General features: G+C 45.6%; 1 pseudogene; it reads right to left on the minus strand.

The window, feature by feature from the left end:
- Nucleotides 1-11,562: 11,562 nt before the first annotated feature.
- LOC123038604 (uncharacterized) lies at nt 11,563-18,045 on the minus strand (annotated as a pseudogene).
- Between the last annotated feature and the right edge of the window lie 225 nt (nt 18,046-18,270).

Below are 18,270 nucleotides of genomic sequence, written 5' to 3' on the forward strand. Positions count from 1 at the left end.
TGAGACCGAATTGAGAAACTCGGTCGGACCGATTTAGCAAACCTAGTGACTTTTAGGATTTTCGATGGGACTGAGATACAATTCGGTAGGACTGATATGTTAGGGTTAGGGCATAACGTAATCTCGGTGTGCCGATTACACAAACTCGGTGGGACCGATTTTGGTAATAAGCTAACCAAAGAGTTGGTCAGGTAAACTCGGTGGGACCGATCGCTCATTTCGGTGGGACCGAAATGTTACAAAATGGAAACAGAGAGTTTACATTGCAATCTCGGTGGGACCGATCGCTCATCTCGGTAGGACCGAAATGTTACGAAGGGAAACAGAGAGATTACAACCCCATCTTGGTGTGACCGAGATCCCTATCAGTGAGACCGATTTGCCTAGGGTTTGTGGCAGTGGCTATGACATCTAAACTCGGTGGCGCCGGATAGAAAGAATCGGTGGGGCCGAGTTTGACTTTTGGTTTAGGTCATATGTGGATGTGGGAAGGTAGTTGAGGGTTTTGGAGCATATCACTAAGCACTATGAAGCAAGAACCTCATCAAGCAATACCTCATCCCTCCTTGATAGTATTGGCTTTTCCTATAGACTCAATGTGATCTTGGATCACTAAAATATAAAATGTAGAGTCTTGAGCTTTGAGCTTGAGCCAATCTTTTTGTCCTTAGTATTTTGAGGGGTCCACTTTCCTCATCCATGCCATGCCATTCATTGAGCTTTTCCTGAAATATTAATCTTGGAATAGCATTAGCTTAATGAACTATATGTTGTTAGGAATTACCAAAACCACCTAGGGATAGTTGCACTTTCAGTGTATTACGCCACAATATGCACCATGTTGACTTAAGTGTTTCGCAAGCTGGGTTGCCTGGCTCTTGTGCTTACCCCTACGTTCCTGATTGTTCGGTTAGGGAGTAAAGGGAGCACCTCTATGATTGTTACTACCGGGTCATCCGAGTTAGTACCTCAGACTGGGTGAAGCCGAAAGCTATCACTCTTATTGTTTTCAATTGTGGTCGGCACACAACGGAACTCATGAGTACAAAAAAATCTATTGCACAAGTCTCATAGTAACAATGAGCAACCGAAGAAAGGTATCGGTGGAGGTACTATTTTCTTCGAAGATGCTTCTTACACTTCGTTAGTAATATAGCATAAGTTCCCTGAGCATGCTTTGTCTGTTATAGCCTAATGGCCTGATTGCCTGGTCATCGAAAACACCGTCGATACTCTCGACAGGTGGAGTACATGACACTTTTCGGCCCTTGACCGAAGAGGGAGAAGCCTACGGTCAGTTAAGATGCTTTTAAAGTTCGGGTGAACACAAATATGATATAAGTACATCGGTACATACAATCATTGTACATAAAATTATTTTACCCAAGTCACTTGGGGGCTCTTAAAATTTATTTGAGATGTTTTATAGTAAATGTGTTTTCTTCTTGGTCGTTGCAAAGTTTTTTTTACCACTCCTTTTTCGACTCGAGTGTATGGTTAATAGCCGGATAGCCTGTCTTCTCTGTAAAAAGCCGCCCGAGTTTAGTTCGCTAAACTGGCCTCGAAGAAGTAATCCGCCTTTGGGATAAGGAGCTTGAAGCTGTAGGCTGGCCTGCTTGAAGTGCTGTGATCTGATGTGTCATGTTAAAGCACGGCAAAAGCACAATTTTTTCTTTTTTCCAATTTTCGGATTGGCACCGAACACTTGATCTTGTTTGGATGTCAAGTTTTTACTGATGTTTTTTGGTTTTCCAAGATTATGGCACTTTCAAACTATTTGTGTGTTTCCAGCAGAAGTCTTGCAGTGCAGCACTGGACACCTTTAGAGATTCAGAAAAAACATTCTCGGATATTCCTACATATGCATCAGTTTTGAATTGTGTCTTCGGTCAATAGTTGAGTTGCCCGGCTTCTATGCTTGCCTCCTACGTTCCGCTTTGTTAGGCTAGGTGTGCAAAGGGAGAACCACTGCGATTCTGCTTCCAACTCGCACGGTTAAGCACCTCAATGGAGAAAGCCGAAAACTAACTGTCACAATAAGCGTAAACTGGTCAGCGATCCGATGACTGTGTTAAATGACGGGCCGTTCATAGCAATGGCCAAAGTGTTTACGGCTTGACCTTACCTGTCGCTGAACACTAATTGGGGGCTAGTAACTGGCCTCCCAACTTTAAGCTCCTATGAGTAAGTGAAAGTTATAAAGCCCGCATATTTGATTGCCTCATTTCCGCTAACACAACAACCTACGCGCACCAAGACGTCGGCTAAGGGTTGTCTTGTTATTGCAGAGACACCTTGCATAGTATCTACAAAGGGGTAGAAGCCGACGATGGGCCACTTCCCATTGATAAACGGTCGCAACAGAGTCATAAACATATCATTGTCATTTGTATTTAATACACAAGGGTTGCCTTCCGTAATCATCGTTATAAAGCCATAAATATGCATCAATTTGACTTAAGATTTTTGCCAAGCTGGGTTGCATGGCTCCTATGCTTACCCCTACGTTCCTGATTGTTCGGCTAGGCGGTAAAGGGAGCACCTCTGTGATTGTTACTACCGGGTCATCTAAGTTAGTACCTCAGACTGGGTGAAGCCGAAAGCTAGCGATGTTAAAGGATCACATTGGTCGGCAACGATGGAAGTAAAATTTTTGGTTCATTAATACCACAGAGTTCGGGAACTTTCCCCGAACTAAATCCTCAATATTTTCCTCCCACATTGATCGGAGGTGAGGTTTCATGATCATGCTAAGCATGACGACCCAAAGAAAGGAACCTATAGCGGGACTATTTTCCTTGGAAGATGTTTCTTACATTAAGCAATATAACATATCTCTCTGCATACCTTTGTTTATAAAACCGTATGCCCGGATTGCGTTGTTTTCCATAAATCTTTGCCCTTAAAATGACTTTATAAAGTAGGACAAACACTCCCCGGCTTCTGGCCGAGGAGGTTGAAGCCGATGGTCGGTCAACAAAGTTTTGTACAATGCGGATCCGAGCATTAATGATGTAAAGTACTTGGATACATAGAATCATTACACATAATTTGTGGTTTTACTCTAGATATCGATCCTTAATTCGGCCACCCGTGCCCACATTAAGGCTTAGGGGCTACTAGGCTTCGGGGGCTTATCATTCACTAATATTGGAAGGGGCGTATCGATCCCCTGATCTAGTGTTGCCACCCGACTAGTGTCTTGGGGGCTACTGCATTGACAATCCAATGCATAAAATTTAAAGTGCAATATAGCTTTCGAGGAGATTATGATCCTCAGGTTGGTCGGCCGCACCCAACCTGAGTCTCGAGGAATTTGCACACCGCCTTTTGTGTCCAGAAGTATTCTGCCGAGCTAGGAGTTGATCCTCAGGCCGATTTTGTGAATCAACCTGAGTCTCAGGGGCTACTGGGACCAGCGGTCTTATGTCATCCTCGAGGTGCATCTCGGGTTTTAGACCGATACACACATTGAGGGCTACTAGCTATATATCTCGACAAAGAATAAATTGCACCAATAAAAAATATTGACAAAAAATCGGCCCGCGGTCAGGGTGGTGCACAACCTCGGAAGCAGTCTAGCATAAAGCTTGGGCGCTAGTGGTTGGCTCCATAGAGGGCATTTCCGGCATTAAGCTCGGCTAAACTCCTTCAACTTTTTGAACCAAGGTGATTTATGACACCTCGGATATAGTCCAGCGTTGGAGCTCGGATACAGTCCGGCGTTGGAGCTTGGACATAGTCCGGCATTGGAGCTCAGATACATTCTGGCTTGGAGCTCGAAAGCGGTCCGACATTGGTGCTCGGCTGCAAAAGATACCTCAAATGCAGTCCGCCATTGGAGCTCGGGTGCAAGAGGATGCTGTCGCCCGGGAACAACTTCAAACCCGAGGTGTGGCATAAAAATAGCAAGGCATTGATAAAGGCCGAGAACTTAAAGGGGCTCCTCGGATACCCGACGTGTAAACTCTTCGGTTTTACTTCCGCAATCCTCAAGATCGAAGATGGGAAGATTTGTTGAACCAGTTTTCAAGACAGACGACCGAAGATGAAGAACAGTTCGGAAGAATTGAGGAGCGTCCCCAACTTGAAGACCGGTTCAGGGGGCTACTGACGGTGTCCTGGACTAGTGGGTACTCACCACGTTGTCTCCCTATCAGTTGGATTGGGCCGAGGACCCCCATGGCCGTATGCTCATGGGCCAATTCGGATAGCCGATGTACACACGAGGAAGATTCCACGAGAATTGGTGATCAAGACAAGGACTCCTCTCCACCGGCATATTCGACTAGGACTCTTGTTATCCTAGGCCTCTGGTGCATTATATAAGCCGAGGCCAGGCTAGTCGGTAGATTATTATGACATTACTCATCACACCTGTAGGGTTTAGACCACAACATACAATCTCGAGGTAGATCAACTCTGGTAACCCCTATACTCATCAAAGTCAATCAAGCAGGAAGTAGGGTATTACATCCATCAAGAGGGCCCGAACCTGGGTAAACATCGTTGTCGGTGTCAAAACCAGCGGATCTCGGGTAGGGGTCCCGAACTGTGCGTCTAGGCCGGATGGTAACAGGAGGCGAGGGACACGAAATTTATCCTAGGTTCGGGCCCTCTTGATGGAGGTAAAACCCTACGTCCTGCTTGATTAATATTGAAGATATGGGTGTTACAAGAGTAGATCTACCACGAGATCAGAGAGGCTAAACCCTAGACGCTAGCCTATGGTATGATTGTATGTTGTGATTGTTGTCCTACAGACTAAAACCCTCCGATTTATATAGACACCGGAGAGGATTAGGGTTACACAAGGTTGGTTACAAAGGAGGAGATATCCATATACGTATTTCCTAGCTTGCCTTCCACGCCAAGTAGAGTCCCATCCGGACACAAGATGAAGTCTTCAATCTTGTATCTTCATAGTCTAACAGTCCGACCAATGGAGATAGTCCGGCTGTCCGGAGACCCCCTAATCCAGGACTCCCACAGTAGCCCCTGAACCAGGCTTCAATGACAATGAGTTCGGCGCGCAGTTGTCTTCGGCATTGCAAGGCGGGTTCCTTCTCCGAATACATTACAAAAGAAGTTGAATACGTGGATAGTGTCCGACCCTGCAAAATAAGTCCCACATTTCACCGTAGAGAGAATAATGTTTTTTGGCAAATCTAATTTGCTGGCTTGTTTTGATAGCATGACATTATGTCATGGCCCGGTGATTATTCGAACCGTTTCTTTTAACCAGCCCCGCCCATAACGCGAGGCAGTTTTTCGACACGTCTTGTTAAAGCAGAGATCATGTCACCTTATTACGGGATTCTCATCAATACGGGCGTGGGTAACCCAACTGCGCCATCAATTGCGGCGCTTGGGGGATAAGCGAGTTTTACTAGGCAAGTGGGGACGTTTAATTTTGTCCGCCCATATAAAGGGATAAGGATTCACCTTTCTATCCACGCCTTCTTCCTCCTCTGCTCATCCGCTCCTGCATACTCGAGCTCTAGCGCCCAAGTCCTCACTTCCATCTCAACCTTCTCCAACCATGTCCGGAGCAGGAGGCAAGTGGATGGTCTCCTCCGTCACGGAGGGAGACATCAAGAAACTGAGGAGAGTCGGATACCTGCACGACGACATCGCGCACCGGCTCCCAGATGAGGGACAGCTCATCCCCACCCCGAGCCCCATGAGAGGGTGGTATTCCTCACCCATTTCCTCCGCGGACTAGGATTCCCTCTCCATCCCTTCGTCCGGGGGCTCATGTGTTATTACGGCCTGGATTTCCATGATCTAGCCCCAAACTTCATCCTCAACATCTCGGCGTTTATCGTCGTGTGCGAGGCCTTCCTCCGCATCAAGCCCCACTTTGTCTTATGGCTGAAGACCTTCAATGTCAAGCCCAAGGTAGTGAGCAGCCGCCAGGCGGAGTGCGGAGGCTCCATGGTGGGCAAGATGCCCAACATCACATGGCTCGAGGGCACCTTCGTGGACACCATAAAGGGGTGGCAATCGGGGTGGTTCTATATCACCGAGCCGCGCGACCCCGCTTGGGTAGAGGCCCCCGAGTTCCGATCCGGCATCCCCATGCGGCTCACCTCCTGGAAAGAGAAGGGCCTGTCCTGGGGTAATTCAAAAGAGCTGACCGGACTCCAGTCATGTATTCAGAACATGGTGGATAAGAAGCTCAAGCTTGTCAACATAGTCCAGGTTATGCTCATTCACCAGATACTCCCGTGCCAACAACGGGAGTTTACCTTGTGGGAGTTCAATCCGGCGCAGCACCGAACTCTGAACAGGCTCTTCGACACGACTCATGAAGATGCCTGTAGGGTGTTGTTCAAGGGCGCCGCGGTTCCTCCCCCCATTACTGAGGATCGCGGATTCACGAAGTGCCACGCCAGTGCGGTAAGTTGTTTTACCTCTTACAGGATATTTGTTATATATACATATATATATATATATAGATTGGCTCTATGCGGGATTTAAACTCTCGTAACTTTGACAGGACTGGCAGAAGATGGCCGGACAGATCGACTGTCCGGCTCCCTTGCTCGAAGGCTTCGCAGACGCTCCTCTGACGAAGATGCTGACTCCGGCCCCCTATAAGGTGCCGGAGAAGACCAAGAAGGCCAAGGGAGCTCGAAAAAGTTCCCGACGCCAGACGTCGTCGGACTCACCGTTCGATGACTCTGCAGGGCACTCTTCCCCCGAAGACGAGGAAGAGGAAGAAGAGGCCCCCCACCAACTGGGGTAGACAAGAAAAGAAAGGCCGCCCCAACTGGGGAGGCCGAAGGGTCCAAGAAGGGAAGGACGCTCCCTCCGGACAGCGCTACCGCCGCCGACGAAAGTGAAGACGAGTGGTTGCCCAGGGGCAAGCCCCAGGGGAGATCGTAAGTGTTCGGATACCAAAGTAACCCATAGGATTCCTTTGTCGCGTTGCTTTCCCTAACGCCGAACTCAATTGTGCAGGCCGCCCGAAGCCAATATCAAGGTAACCTCGGACGGCTCCCTGGGTGTGTCGGACATGGATAGCGATCCAGTCCCGACGGCCAGCTGTCGGGACCCCGATTCCGAGTCACATTGATCTAGCCGGTAACACCTCATATCACTTTGCGGCCTCACACACGGTATTCCCACGGGTGTCGCCTTACCCTGGCCCGGGACTGTTTGCGCCTTTTGGCTCACGTATATGATTGTGTCGCTAGCATCCATATGACAGAGAACCCGGGCCAACATGGCTAGTCGTGAACCCAAAGCGGCACTAACCTATGGGGACAGGCATACATGATTCACATCGTGCGTGTCGGTCAGCAGCGTGTGAATCCGGGCTGTAGCACTAGGCTAACAGGACTACGGGGAACCCGGGCTGTAGCGGGCTAGGCACGACTCCGGATGTCACCGCGTGAAATTTCCCCGAAGGGACAGACACAGGAACGAAGTGAAACACATGCCAGCCAGTCAAGTGTCCTGAGCAGTAGTACTGGGCTAGCAGGACTCCGGTGAACCGGGCTGTAGCGGACTACTATGGCTCAAGGAAGCACTAGACTACATTTCCACATAAAAGAGGCTGCCAAGGATAAACAACTAGATTGTCGGATCCCACACATAGCAATACACGTCACACGTACGCATAACATGCAGGACAAAGGCCCAGAAGAGCCACATAGCATTAAATACAAACAGGGGTCACGTGACCCATCATTCAGAGCATACAAGCAATGGAAGCATTACATGTTTGAGTACAGACAACTACAAAAGGAAAAAGGCTTAGAAGCCTGACTATCTACAAGACCCTCCCAAGGGTACAAGATCGTAGCTGAGGTAACAAGCTACTTGTCGAAGTCCAAGCGGTACTACTAGTGAGACAGATGTCTCACCTGCAAAACATAAATAAAGCAACCATGAGTACAAAGGTACTCAACAAGACTTACATCAGATCCTATCATACATGCATTGTATCAAGAAGGTAATGTGGGGTTTAGTTGCAGCAAGCCAGCTTTGACTCAGTGGCTATCCTGTTCTATGACAACGGGAAACTTCTTTGAGGTGAGAAAGCGCACACGAGTCCACTAATCACCACCTCAATACACTACTATGGATTCATCCTCGTCTCCTTACGAGAAGGCCATCCATAGCACTCACACTTGTCTTGAGTATTTTAGAGTATCCACTTAAAGTTGTCTATCTACCACGTAAGCATCCAAGAAGTCCATAACCGTGGACATGGCTATTCAAATATATGAAGATAACCCTGCAGGGGTGTACTTCTTCACACACGCTCTCTCCACTTATCACCATATAAACGTCACGTATCTCGACAACCTTCAAGCAGAAGCCTGGCGAGGGTGTCGGCCACGACCTGACTAACCACACAAGACTCTAGTCCAGGTTTATCGCCTATTTGGGTTGCATCCGCAAGGAGATCTGGCCGGGGTTTCGCTCACGGCCCCAAACGATGTGTACAGGGTTCCCGAGCCCACCATCCGGGTGCCACTCGGTACACCGGCCACGTGTGCCTAGTCTGTCCCAAGTCTACCCTGCTGGGTGCCACTCGGTAGAAAAATAGCACTACCTATAAACACCATAAACTATTTGCAACTCCTGGACAGAGATCAAGATGGCTAATAAGTCGAGAGGAGTCGAGTTACCGGGACCCAATGTGTGGTAGTAGCTAGTCCTTGGACAACATACACAGAACTCAGTTCTTAGGGACGGTTCCAGTGAGACAACCCACCATGTACTCCTACATGGCCCCTCACCGCTACCTTTACCAAATCGTGTTCACACGCTTAACTCTCAACATCAGAACATAACACTATACTCCAATTCATTCCCAATGAATCAGACCTGACATACTCTAAGCAATAGCAGGCATGGCATGGCAAGAACACAACATGGCTCAAGCAACTCCTATACATGCTAGTGGGTTTCAACTATTTACTGTGGCAATGACAGGTCATGCGGAGGAATGGGTTCAACTGTCGCAGCGTAAAGTAGCAGTTGAATCGTTGTTGTCCTAATGCAATAAATGAGAGCAGGAGTGAGAGAGTAGGATTGTATCGGAATGAACAAGGGGGTTGCTTGCCTGGTAGATCAACAAGGAAGGCACTGCTCCTCAGACAGGTAATCTGGATCGGTCTCCGGAGCAGGACCTATCAAGAAGGAACGGTGTCGGAAATCAAACACAAGTATATGCAACAATATGATGCATGATCATGGCATGAATATGTGATGTTGTTGAGTTAATGCATCTAGCATTTATTTGGTTGAAGTCCATTTGAACCAAGGGTTCAAATACAACTCCAAGTTAAGCTCTTAAATATGCCATAAGTGTGTTTTCATATATACAGCATGTATAGTTGGTTTTTCATGCATGAAAATGAAGCAGATGGATAGATTGAATTTTTCTGATCATTTTTCATATATAAATTATTTCAATCTGAGCTACGGTTGAATTTCTATGAATTTTTGAAGTTTTGAATATATTCTGGAATTTCCTGATTTAATTTTAAACCAGAAAATGAATAACTGCGTCAGCATTGCGTCATGCCTGTGTCAGCAGGTCAACGGAGCTGACCAGGTCAAACCTGACGTGTGGGGTCCACACGTCAGTGACCGGTTAGTTAACAGGGGTTAGTTTTTCCTAATTATAGAATTAGTGGCGCTGGGGCCCACTGTTAGTGTCACGTTTAGTTAAATGGTGATTAGCCTTAAGCTAATCTCCTGACCCATGGGGCCCACCTGACGGGCCCGCGAGCTCAAAGGGTCAAACCCCACTGGCGTTTAGCCGCCGGCGAGGCCGAACGCGGCGGAGGGCTTGGGAAACGCCCTCCGGCGACCATTTAAGCGGCGGAGACCACGGACGAGGAGCTGGAGCTCGTCCACGTCGTTTGGAGCAAGTGGGAGGCTGCGGGGGTGCCAGAGCTCACCGGAAACGAGCTCGAGGCGGCGGCCGGAGTACGGCTCCGGGCAAAAACGGCCTGCGGGGCACGGTAGGAACTGCGGAGGCCCTCTACGGCCTCCTGGCGTCACCAGGAGCACGGTGACGCGCGGGAGCGGCTGGCTCAGCCTCTGGCCATGGTGGCGCCATGGCCGGCGGCGAGGTGCTATGGCCGTGGTGGTAAAGCTAGCTAGGCGAGGCAATCGAGCTCGAGAAAGGGGGGAACAGAGTTGAGCTCACGGGGAGATCGTAGACGTCGTCAACGAGCTTAGGGATGCGCTGAGGGCGACGGTGCGGTGTTGGGGATCTACGGCGGCCGGAGATGAAGACGACGGTGATGGAGGCGCTCCAGGGCCTCCCGAGGCGCGTGGCTCGACGGAGAGGTAGACGCAGACGTGGCGGAGCTTGCAGACACGAAGAGAGGGCGAGGGGGAGTCGGTGGCTATGGCAACGGCGAGCGGCGGCGACGGCAACGCTCGGGCGGGTCGAGAGAAAGGGATCCAAGGGAGGAGGGAGAGCGAGAGAGAGAGAGTGAGAGAGGTGCAGGGCGGTGCGTGGCGTCGCGCAGAGCGTCCAGGGCGACGAGGGGGAGGCCAGCCAGGCAGGTGGCGTGGCGGCACGGCGGCGCGCGCACGTCGGCCACACGCCTTGTCCTCCTGGCGAGAGGTTAGGGACTACTGGCGTCGGCCAGCTGGCTGGGCTGTCCTGCTGGGCCACTGGGCTGCCAGGTAGGAGGCCCAGGTAAGGGTTTTTTTTCCTTTTTCTGTTTCCTTTTCTATTTTTCTGACATTTGTTTTTATTTGATAAAAATACCAAATCATTTTATTTAATTCTGTCAAATTTTGCAGGGACCTAAGGAATTAATCCAAAGCCCACTACAAGAAATATGTCAACTTGTGACCACCACTATTGGTCACTGAATGGTCAAAATTTCCATTTGTGACCTTTTTGTGACAAAAAACATAAGGTCAAAAGCTGGCCGTCATAAACTGACTATAGCGACCTTTCTTCTGGAATGGTCGAAGACGTTTATGACCAAAATACGTCTACTGTGGCGTTTTGGTCACTAGCAACCTCCCCAGGCCACGTAGGCATCCAGCGTGGCAATCTGATGTGGCACTAGATTCAGCCCGGTCCAATTCGATTTTCTACATGGGCCTAGCCCAACAATTCGGCCCTTTTAGTGTATTTTTTCTTGTTAATTTTTGCTAGCTACATGGGCTTGGGCCATTAATTCAGCCTTTTTTATTAAGATGCAGCCTTTTATAGTCTACTGGTTCTTTATTTTCGTCCTTTTTTTGCCAGTGGTCCCACCAATCAGATTGGTCCCACTTGTCATGCCTATCACAAAATTGATGCCACGCATCCAAAAATTTCAAAATGTGTCAAACAACCATTATAACTTGTCAGGTTTCCATTTGACGGGTATTCAAATCACATACACAATCATTATTTCAAACAATCCAAATAGCAAATGAAATTCGTCCAAAACAACACGGCATTAGTCTATTACAAATGTTACAGTATACTACAGCCTGGATAAGCCTACTACTGCCTACATGTACAACACATAATATGCTTGTCTTTGTTGATATGCTTCACAGCTTCGAACTTGGATATGCACTTCACCTGTGCAAAAAACAAGAATGAACATATAAGAATAAGAATGTGTACAGAACATCAAACAGTAGCCAATGAGGGATCCAATAACTCATAAGCAAGAATTGACAGCAAATGAGATGTACATAAATAGTATGACTAACACTAACCAGTATGCGTTCATGGAGTGCCTAAAATGTTCTCACTAGCTAGGATTTTTTTAGTATACAATATACTGACATGTGCAACTCTCTAAATTGATCATAGAAATGAAAACTATAGGTGCGCTGCAGGCCAGATCATCATATTTGAGCATTAATATTTTTGTATTACTACACAACAACTACAACACTAGGAGTACATAGCAACTAGTAGCAGAACTAGATGAAATAACCAAATTGAGTCTACACCAATATCATCAGGAACATGAGTATAACAAGCATCTTGCTTTACTGGGATACAATGACACAGCAAAATTACTAGGATACAATAACACATACACATTATTGATTTAACACGTTCAGAAACAATCTAGTGTGTATATTGTATTCTGCAAGGCTTGATTTAACACAATGAGGAACATTATTGATTTAAAACATGTCCCAAGAATGTACTACTCCTGCAAATATCAGAAGAGCATAAGCACACACTACATCTACTCCCCATACAATCACTTGCCAAACTCACAAGAGCATAAGCAAAAGACCAATGCATATTACCCAAGTTTCTTCAGTACTCGAGCATCACAAGGAAAAAGAGAAGTGCATCACTAGTGACTAAGTACAAACTAGTCAGATCTATATGATATCAAACCGAATCAAATCAGCCACATCAAAGAAAGGAGAAAGTGATACAGCTAAAGAAAAAGTTGGATGGAGGCAAGATAGAGAAGCAGCAGCCAACCTCATACTACTCAGTCCACAGGCTGGTCCCGGTGGCCTGTTGGTAGCGGTCGAAGATCCCCTTGATGCTGCAAGTAGCACATGAAGAAGAAGAACAAAACGAAGCCGCCTTATAGAGGTAATCAAGCAAGCAAACAGAAGCAATAGTGTAGTACAGAATGTATCACTATAGAAGGGGCATAATTTTTGTACTAGTTAAAATTGAACATGGTTTGTACTTCTCACATAAATCTTTACTCTTGTAAATTCAAAGCTATGTTTGATCCCAGATGACATGAGCTGATGATTATAATGTATGACACCCTACTGAAGCAACAAACAACTCCTAACTTATTACTACAAAGAAAATAGTTCTTCCCAAGCCTCCATTTTAACAATGTATGAGTCCTGACATACGCGACCACATTTAGTACATAATGTGTGTGTTTTTGGCCTCGAGCATCTACGAAGTAAAATTACTACCCACAAGCAGCCTTCAAGTTCAGTCTTAGACAAGCCCAAGATTACAATATAAGTGCCAGACCCAATTGTAGCGAGCCATACCGCGTAATACGCCTTCTTGATCTCACCCTGGCCGGCATCCTTCTTCACGCCGAGCATGTCATAGTAGTCCCTCACCACCATGGGCCTGGTCCCCGCACGCAGCCACAGACCTCAGGGCAAGCTCACCAAACCGGGAACAAATGAGAACCACAAGGATTAAGGTACACATGGTATTTTCCCAGTCTGCAGTCACTAAATAAATGAAAGGAGTATGACGGAAATACAGTAAAATAGTCCAGTTAACTTGTCGATTAAGAGACTAATGAAACCGGTCACTCTAAGCATACTAGAGCTTCAACCCTCAAGCTAAACAGAGTAATACTAGTGCATACAAAACCTCAAGCTAAACAAAATATGCAGTACCTAGGAAGTAATCATCATATTTTCACAAAAACAACATGCAATGCAGACATATATACTCATACAAGAAGATCACTGCCTGCAGTTTTATTTAGATGACATACACTGCAAAAATCTTAAGAGAAAATAAATGCACCGAGCAATTTACTTCATAATTAAGCAAGCAAGTCGACATGGCATCAAATCGAACACAAGCATAAAAGATCTATCAATCTGCATCATCAGTAGAGCTACACTACAGCAGGGCATTTCAGCATTATTTAACCCTTCAAATATTTTGTTAGAGTACATGCCACGAGTCTACACTCTATAGTAAACACAGCTATAGCACAAATCTGGGGTACCAACCATTCAAAAGGACAACAAAACCGCATCTAAACAGCAGGGTTCCAGAAATCACAATACAAAATTGTGCATCTCACTGCTGACTCACACATATTTAATCTCAATAAAACTGGACTAATTACCCAATAATCAACCTCTTTAGCTCCAGTATTTTCAACCTGACCAATTTAGCTCCAATATTTTCAACCTGATCATGACAAAAGTTCAGTCAGGACTAAATATGTTACAAAAGTGCAGGGAAACAAAACTCTAGTGTTGTAGAAGAGTTGCTGCAACCTCCATATTAAGTACACAAAAATAAGAAGGATTCAATAATATATATACAGGCACAAAAAGAAGAGTTGTCATCAATGCTTCAGTTCTGCACTAGTCGATGCAGTGGTATATATACCAATTCATAGTACTGTCACAACTCCTTGACTTTATAATTTAGTTTTGACATTCACATTACCAATCTGTGTTACCCCAATGAAAGCGTATATCACTGTAAACAGTATTCCATGAAAGAGAAACCCAAAGTAGACAACATTTTCCAATGGAGTACAAATATTGACCTCATTTAGTGGTAATTAATGTGTACTCCTAAACAGACGATGAAGGCTATGTTTCAGTTACCAAAAAGTGAAACTAACGTAAGTAAGAAGCATAGTTGTAGTGATTACAATTTGGCATGAACTTTCTCCAGTTGGACAGGCACAATTTGCAAAGTGTGCTCAAACAAGAGGTAGTTATTCATCTCATCAGCTACAATCTTGGCTACCTGGTATACCAAGAACTAACGGTTGGTACTGCAACTCTCTCAGACGAGTACTCACTATAAAGAGCACCATGGGGACGGGGAGGGTTGGATGGAAATCTCACCAGGATGAGGTCGAAGATGAACCAGGAGGTGCCGAAGAGGAAGACTGACAGGGACAGCAGGAACGGCATGAACTCTAGCCCTCTTCGACCAACCTCTGCACAAGGACAACCACACGCATGGCTCATGACTCAGTACTCAGCGCATACACCAAACTGTTGACTGTGAATTTCAGACATGTGTGCGTGCGTACCGTGAAGGCGGCGATCCGTGAAGCTGATCGAGACGTCGACGTAGGGCACGGCGATGGCACCAAGCTGCGATGCCACCGCCGAGGCCGACGAGGGAGAGGACCAGGACCCTCGCTCGCAGTCGGTGGTGGCGACCATGTCCACGACGGCCTCCGTCTCGGGCCGCGGGATGAGCACCCCGTCCCGGACAGTGGCCACCAGGTCCTTCCAGTGCTTGTTCCCGAGCAACGCGCTAGACGGGGAAGGGGCGGAGGCATCGGCGAGGACCCAGTGGAGATGGCGGTGGAGGTGCGGTGCTGAGGGTGGGACGAGCGCGGCGGCCCTGCGGCGGAGGGCGCCGACTGAGGCCTCTGGGAAAGGTGGAGGAAGAGCAGCGGACGTCCTCCGGGAGGCGACAAGGGCGGGTGGTAGCGCGCAGGTGTGGGCGGCGGGGTCGGATCTGAATCGGGAGGGATGGGATCGGCGGGGTGGCGGCGAAGTGGGAGACGAGGGGGGGTATGGGGGAGAGGGAGCGCTAGGGTTCGTGGGGTGAGAGGGTGAGGGAGTTTTCTCTTTTCTTTTTTTTGAGACAAAGATGGGGAGGGGGGTGAGGGAGAAAGGGCTGCCGTCGGATCCGAGAGCATCCGACGGCGTTTGAGCACGATCCGCGTGACATGTCCATGGACCAATCAGAACCCAGTAGACGTTATGACCTTCTAAATTGGTCGTAATCGACTAAAAATAAGGTGTTGAGCCATATTTTTTCAAAAAAAGGTGTTGAATAATATAAACAATTTTATGATATGAGAAATTCAAAAAAAAACATTTTCATTGTGTCACCAAATGTGACATAGTTTTTAGGAAAAATAACAAACTTGGAATTGGAATAAGACAAATATCTTTTAAAAATTGTTATGAGAAATGAGTTTTTAGGGGGGGGGGAATCATTTTCTATTTTTAGAGTGCAAAAAATGTTTACAGCACCACTCCATTTTCCAAAACTATAAGACAACATTTTATGTACAGTTGACCAAATCTTTAGATGTAAAATGCTTTCGATCCACCTCTCATCAAAAAGACAAATTGTGTTTCAAAAAAGCATGTACCTCGACATTCTTTTGTTTTTCTTCTACTTTTTCACATGAAAAATTCAAAGAAATGATCTTATATTGAGCACAATGGTGCATCTAGGAATGGCAAACAATGTTACCTAAGAATGTTTTCATTTTGTTTGCACGGAAAATTCATTTTTCATTTTTCGAGTGCCCGAAAAGAGGCTTTTTTGTGAAGGACCTGCCAAATATTTGTTGCAAAATTGGACCAAATCATTTTCTAAAATACTAGGCCATATTTAATGCACAATTGACCAAATGGTTGGGTGTAAAAAGTTTTGATCCACCTCTCATGAAAAAGACAAATGTTCGCCGATTCAGCTGGAAGCGGATCAAATTTGAACTGTAGCTGCCTTGTAGTTTTCTTTTTATTTTTTTCAAAAATAATTTCTAGGTATATAAGTATCTATTTAATCAGAGAAAAATCAAAAGGTTTCGAAGATTCAACCACTAGCTAGGAACGGTCATTCTCGCCGGTTTGACCGCATTTTGAAACGGGCATAAAAATTCAAAAAAAATCAAAAAATTCTTAAACCTTCGCATTGTGTCATTATATGTGGCCAAGTGCCCAGGAAAAATAATAAACTTGTAATACGACAATTATTTTAAAAAGTGTTCTTTGAAACGAGGTATCACGTGTGGAGATCAATGGCTTTCAACCCAAATGATCAATCTTATGGCCACATTCATGTCATAGTTTGTTCAAATGATCTCATATTGTGCACAATGGTAGATCTTCGAATTCCAAAAAAATGTTGCCTAAGGGAGTTCTCATTTTCTTTGGACGAAAAAACCATTTTCCATTTTTTGAGTGCCCAAAAGGAGGTTTTTTGTGAAGAACCTACCATATATTTGTTGCAAAATTGGACCAAATCAATTTTCTAAAATACTAGGACATATTTAATGCACAATTGACCAAATGGGTGGGTGTAAAAAGTTTTGATCCACCTCTCATGAAAAACACAAATTCTCACCGATTTAGCTGGAAGCGGGTCAAATTTGAACTGTAGCGGGTCAAATTTGAGCCATCATGCGTGAAGATTCAAGGCTTTCAAGCCAAATGATCAATCTTATGGCCACATTCTTGGCATAGTTTGTTCAAATGATCTCATATTGTGCACAAGGGTGCATTTTTGAATGGCAAACAATATTCCCTAAGGAAGTTTTCATTTTCTTTGGACGAAAAAACCATTTTTCCATTTTTTGAGTGCCCGAAATGAGGTTTTTTGTGAAGGAACTACCAAATAAATTTTGTAAAAATGGACCAAATCAATTTTATAAAATACTAGGACATGTTCAATGCACAATTGACACAATGGTTGGGTATCAAAAGCCTTGATTCACCTCTGGTGAAAAAGACAAATTTCCGCTGATTCAGTTGGAAGCGGGTCAAATTTGAACTGTAGCTGCCTCGTAGTTTGCTCTTTATTTTTTCCGAAAATCATTTCTAGGTACATAAGTATCTATTTAATCATAGAAACACCAAAAAAATTCCAAGATTCAACCACTAGCTAGGAACGGTCAAGCCCGCCGTTTTGACCGCATTTTGAAACGGGCATAAAAAAATGAAAAAATCAAAAAATTGGAAAACCTTCACATTGCGTCATTATATGTGACCAAGTTACCAGGAAAAATAATAAACTTGTAATACGGCAATTATTTTAAAAAAGTGTTCTCGGAAACAAGCTATCTAGTGTGAAGATTCATGGCTTTCAAGCCAAATGATCAATCTTATGGCCACATTCATGGCATAGTTTGTTCAAACGATATGATATTGTGCACAATGGTGCATCTTGGAATTCTAAACAACATTGCCTAAGGGAGTTTTCATTTTCTTTGCACGGAAAATACATTTTCCATTTTCTGAGTGCCCAAAATGAGTTTTTTTGTGAAGGACCTACAATATATTTGTTGCAAAATTGGACCAAATCGATTTTCTAAAATACTAGGCCATATTTAATGCACAATTGACAAAATGGTTGGGTGTCAAAAGTTTTGATCCACCTCTGGTGAAAAAGACAAATTCCCGCCGATTCAGTAGGAAGCGGGTCAAATTTGAACTACAGCTACCTCATAGTTTATTGTTTATTTTTTCCAAAAATCATTTATAGTTACATAAGTACCTATTTAATCATAAATACATGGTTTGATGGTGATACGTCGAGGTTTGGGCGGTGGCCAAGGCCCCCAACTCTAGAGCGCGTAAGCTCGCATGCCCGCCGCGTGGTCACCGCGTGACCGTGGCGTTGCCATGTGTTCTGGGCAGCCTAGGCATGTCTAGTGGGTTGGTCACTCCCCAGGTAGGTGCTAGGAAGAAAATTATAACATAAGATTCTCACGAGGAGACCGATCGATGCTCAAACATGAATTAGCAGCCAAGTGTTTGATTAGCGGTACAGGAAATATACATGGCTAATGGGCGTGAGTTTTGGCTGAGGATGAT

Source organism: Triticum aestivum, chromosome 1A (assembly GCF_018294505.1).
Source record: "Triticum aestivum cultivar Chinese Spring chromosome 1A, IWGSC CS RefSeq v2.1, whole genome shotgun sequence".
In the NCBI taxonomy this organism is placed as follows: Eukaryota; Viridiplantae; Streptophyta; class Magnoliopsida; order Poales; family Poaceae; genus Triticum; species Triticum aestivum.